Consider the following 5,537-nt stretch of genomic DNA (forward strand, 5'->3'; position numbering starts at 1 on the left):
CCAAAGCTGCCTACATTTTAACCAGATATAAATATGCTGATATGATGTCATAGATTTATCACCTCATTTGCCAAGTCTTCCCCACCTTACCGCTCTGCCCCAGTGGAATCTCTTTCGTAACACTTGTTGGTTGAATTTGACAGTGAGGACCCCTTTTAGCTTCTGTATAAACATATGTAATAGACAACAGGATCCACTGAGACACTTTGAGAAAAGGGATGAAATGATTAAAACAGTGTTTTAGGAAGATCATTAGTGACAGTGTGAAGAGATTAGAAGGAGAGAGACAAGTAGAGGCTGAGAAACCATTGTTGTAATTGCTCAAACAGGCGACGTGATGAACTAGTCAACAGAAGTAGACTAGGTCAGTGGTTCTCAAAGTGGGGTGTGTGCCAGCATCGCCTGGAAGGCCCCACTCCAGGAGATTCTGATCTGTTTCAGTAGGTCTGGGGAAGATGTCCAGAATTTCTAACATGTTTCCTAAGTGATGCTGACTCCACTGGCTTGGAGTTCCACACTTTGGGAATCACTGGGCTACACTGTCATAGCCAGAGCGCTCTAGAGACTTTAGACCACAATCCTACTTTAATTTTTTTTTTTTTTTAAGTGTGGCGTTTGGCAAAAACAGGGTTAAGTTTTGCTTTTAATTTTGTTTTGGCCTGAATTATCCAAGCAGTTAAATACACAAGAGTGGCCATTGATCATTCAAAATTCTATCTTATTTGGAGCCATATCAACCAGGAATTAGAAGCTTTGGAACCTAAAACTGAGGGAAACGATCATGAAATGGCATTCTCAAACGTGGCTACCATCTTGTTAAGTTAAAAACCTAGGTGACTACCACGTCTATGCCTTCAACTTTCCCACCCCAGTTGAGAAACACTGATCTACAATTTGCAAAGCTTTTTCATTTGATTTTCAAGAGCAATTGGTGAATTCACAAACAATGGTTCTGTTCATCATTCTATGTGTGTAGGCTGAGAAAACATTACCCCCAATTTGCAGATAAAAGAAATGAGTCTCAAAGAGGATCTGACCCCTGTCTCATTTCTCATTCTGTTCCTGCCAAGATTTTAATAATTTGCCAAAAAAGATTAATGTTCCGACCCCAGAAGTTTTCTTTAACATATGTGATAGGATCAATATTAGACTGATCATTCAATTCACACAACCAATTTACAGCAGATCACCACAAAAGTAGAGTCCATTAAAAACAGCCAATCAGCCCTGATAAACTTCTCCATTGGCAAACTATGGATTCTGCTTGAAGAGTCATCCTATAGGATTGATCCAATTTTTCTTTCTTTTATCTGTGTTCATAGGATTCATTTCATATAAAGTGGCTTCCAGCTACAGATTCGGCAAATGAGGAACTAACAAGCTTCTTTTTCCTGGTTTCCTTCATAGTTCACAAAGAGAAAATCCCAAGAACTGTACTTTCTATTAAACTGAGATGAGAGATGTGTAATAAGGAAAGAATTTTTTTCAACAATAGCAGCAGTGCCACATAGCTGACCAGCTGGAGCCCAGCCCAGCCGCACCCCCACAGCCATTCCTTCCAGAGAGAAGCCAGCGTGGCTCAGAAGAGGCACCCTGACAGAGAGCATTCGCCCAGCCTCCATCCAAAACACCAGCCATCTCTTTCTGTAGCAGAAGTTATGCATTTGTACAACTTTTGCTCTCTCTCCCTCTCTCCCTGCCCCCAACTTTCTAAATCCTCTTTTAAAACAGTTTTGTGGCTTTAACATGAGCAACTAAGTATATTGGGTCCGCCCAGTCTATCCTTGGATTTCAATGAAAAATGAGTTGCTTTTATTTCCTTGGGGTCTTAATTTTACTCAAAAGAGGAGGGTTACGCACTGACACTTCATCTTCATGAGAGAGAGCAACGGAGAAACAGAGACTGAGAGACCCGGATGGGGGGGTGCGCACTGGTGGGGGAGGCCGTTCTCAGACCAACATTTCGACCTCTCCTTCCTGATTGCTATTTAAGGCACTTATTCTGACTTGGAAAAAATGTAATATATAGTTTCTTAATGTGTTTAGTTAAGGACCTCATGAATCATGTGGACTTCTCCACAACCTAAGTGGTTATTATGCTGACCCAAGGGTGTGCCATTTTGTGGACACTTCATCTTTGTGTCCCTGTTTATTTGTAGCGAGCAAGCTTAGTTCTGTAAGACACTGATTAGAGGGGCAGTGGAAGTTATCTACTGTAAGTTGCATACAGCAAAAAGCTGCCAAGTAGTGTTCACATAATTGAAGATGCTGAGCTTTCAGACTTGATTGTGATTTGGGTCTAGAGCTTTCAATTCTAGGTCAGGCTCTCAATAAAGCCAAGACTGCTCCTTATTCTGAATTATTCCTTTCAGGAACACCACCTTAACCATGAATCTTGGTGATGGCATACCAGTTGTTGCATTTAAAACCTCCTTTTTAATGACAACAATCTCATCCTTAGTCCTCCCCAAACTAATGAACCAAGTCCGCTTCCTTTGCTTACAACTAGATTTTAACTTTGCAAAGACTTTTACTATAAGTGGAAAAGCAATGGGGGATGGTGACGGCGTTGAGTTACTTAGTACAACTCAGAGCTGAACGTGAAGGAACGGCTGTGCTTTCTTACCAGCTGTTATACATCAAGAAGAGGCAGGCTTCTGTAACCCTTTCCTGGCACGCTAGTGCAAAAACAAAAGCCAGACACTCAGTTTTGATAAACTGAAAACATGCACACAACATAACAACTCTTTCCCACTGAGGTGTAGGTTAGGAAAACACCATCATATAAAGAAAAAGGCTTGGATTGAACCTGCTCTTCGTCAAATCTCAGAAGTGTATTCATATGTACTTCCCTTAAGGGTTAAGTACAGGGCACCTCCCAGGAAATGACAAATGGTTCCAGGGCCAAAGTTTTGCTCACTCCCCTGCCCCCAATATCCAGACTTCCAGACTTCCAATAGTTAGAAGGAGTTGTTTGGTTTGAAATAATTCCTGAGGTTTCGTTTGCCTCACAAACCACATTCCTTTTACCCTCCTCCATCCAGCTCAGTTTAAAAAAGAAAAAGGAAAAAAAGAGCAAGAGGAAAATAGCTTGGCATTCTGATGATAGACTTGCTTAAAATCGTCCACGTTGCATACTGAGTGAAAAAAAAAAAAACCTAAAGAATATGACTTCTTCTGTAGCTGCCAAAATGTTTGTCTTCAATTAGAGATATTTGTCTTCCATTTATTTCGCTACATCTTGAATGCTTACTGTAGTTTTCATTTTGCAACTTTCCATTTTAAGAACTTAATTCCATTTTAGTCCTATGCCCATGAACACATCGATTATTTTGTGAAGCCCAAGGTCCCTACATATACCAAAACCCTTCCGTCAGTGTCCATGAGCTTTTTTTAACCTACAAAGGCCTGGGACCCATCTCTAAAAATTCTCATTTAGTAAATCTGGTTTGGGGCCTTAGAAAGTATAATTGGTCTTCCAGTGATTTTTAAAGCCGAGCTTCACTTAGAAAACACTGCTACCTACTGTAGATCCTCCCAAACCCCCAGACACGCACACATGACTCCCACCTAATGATACTATCAGAGAACAGTCATTATTAAGAGTTCTATTTGGAATTCTATTGCCGATATATTCTATTTTTTCCTTTCTTGCTGAATTTCCTGAAAAAGTACCAGTCTGCTCTCAATACTCCTATTTCCTAATCCATCGCCCACTCACACTATGTACAATGTGGCTTTCTTCCTAATGAGTCTGAGATCAGTAGCCAGTGACCTCTGACTCATGAAGCTCAATGGTCTTCTTCAGTCCTCTGCTTCTTAAACACATTTTCAGCCTTAATACTTAACCACTTTTACCTACTTGGAGCCCCTTCCTCCTTTAGATCAAAGAGCTCTGCCCTTCCTCAGCTCTCTCTCTCTGTCTCTCTCTCTCTCTCCTCTCTCTTCTCTTTCTCTGGTTCTTCGTATTCTTTCTGCTGCAAAAATCCACCCCCCCACCTCAAATCTGCCCTTGGCTGTTTCGTTTTCCATCTCTACAAATTCTCCTCTGGCAAGCTTATTCCACCTCACAGCTTCAATTAGCACCTCTTCATCAGGAAGTGCCCAGATCTCTCTCTCTCTTTAATCCTGAACTCTATCCCAAACTCCATTCCTCTCCGTTTCTTGTTTGCAAGACTCCATTGGGCAATTCCACTACACCCCCAAAGTAACATGCACAAATGAATTAATCTTTCCTCCCAAACTCACTGTTCATCCTGTGTTTTGTGATTCTATAAACAGTAGCTCAATGGTCATCCTTCCACCCAAATATCTCTCACTCAGTCTCCTCCTTTCCAGTCCTACTGCCTGACTATAAATGCTATTGTATGTTAAATATGGGGAAGAATTTTTGGGAAACAAGCATATTCAGAGAAAAATGCAAAATGCTCAAGAGGAGACTTGAACAATCCTTGAAAGACAGGTAGGATTTAGGGAAGCCAAGGGAGAGGTAGAATGGAATCTGGTGAGAAGATCAACATGTGTGATGGTCCTGATACAGGAATAAGCATGGCATGTACAGTAAAAATTTGTTTGACTAAAGCCAAGTATGTTTATTACTCTCCAAAAGTAACTCCCTAATCAACCATGCTTCTACGTAATTGTACCCTTGTGTAATCCTGTCCTCTGGAATCTGCCACTGAGGCTCTTTGTGATTATAGAATGTGGTGAAAGTGACACTGCATAACTTCCGTGGCTAAGACAGCAGAAGTCTCACAGCTTCTGCTTTAGTCTCTTAGAACACTCTCTGTGGGAGCCAAATAAGAAATTCACTGCTGTGCTAGAGATGCCACATGGAGGCATTTCTGTCAACGACCCCAGCTGAGCTCAGCCTTTCTGTCATCTCTGTTAAGGCAACAGATATATGAACAAAGCCATCGTGGACCAGCTGCCAGCTGAACCCTGAGTGACCTCAATTAATACAAAGGAGAACAGAATAATCACCCAGTTAAGCCCTACTTGAATTTCTGATCCGTAAGTCAAGAATTAGTTGTTTTAAACCACTAAGTTTTGGCGAGTTTGTTAGGCAGCAATAGAGAACCAAAGCACAAAGGCGAATTTTGTTGAGTAGTAGAAATAAGATTAAATATGTATGATGGTTCCAAATTACAGAGAGCCTTGAAAATGTCAAGTGGACAGGCTCTTCTTGCTGATATAGGATAATAGGGACCTAGTGAAAGTTTTTGAGCAGTAGAATGATAATCACAGCAGTGTATGAAAGCTAGTTTGGAAGAAATACACAAAACGCATAGACTACTGGCAAGCTTTTGCAATTTGTTCATAGGCGATCTAGGGTCTAAACTTGGCTTTGTTGATATTGAGAACGTTATTAGCTTGAACTTGCTACCACCTCAAAGGCTTGTTGTGATGGCTAAATTGGCCCTCTAATGAACAGTACTTTGAAGACTCATTTCAAATACCATATAAAATAAATTTCCGTTAGATAAAGAAGAGACTAAAGACATCAAAAAGAGCTAGAAGTTGGGACAGCAACCTGG

The sequence above is a fragment of the Rhinolophus sinicus genome, linkage group LG09, assembly GCF_036562045.2.
Source record: "Rhinolophus sinicus isolate RSC01 linkage group LG09, ASM3656204v1, whole genome shotgun sequence".
NCBI classification, from domain to species: domain Eukaryota; kingdom Metazoa; phylum Chordata; class Mammalia; order Chiroptera; family Rhinolophidae; genus Rhinolophus; species Rhinolophus sinicus.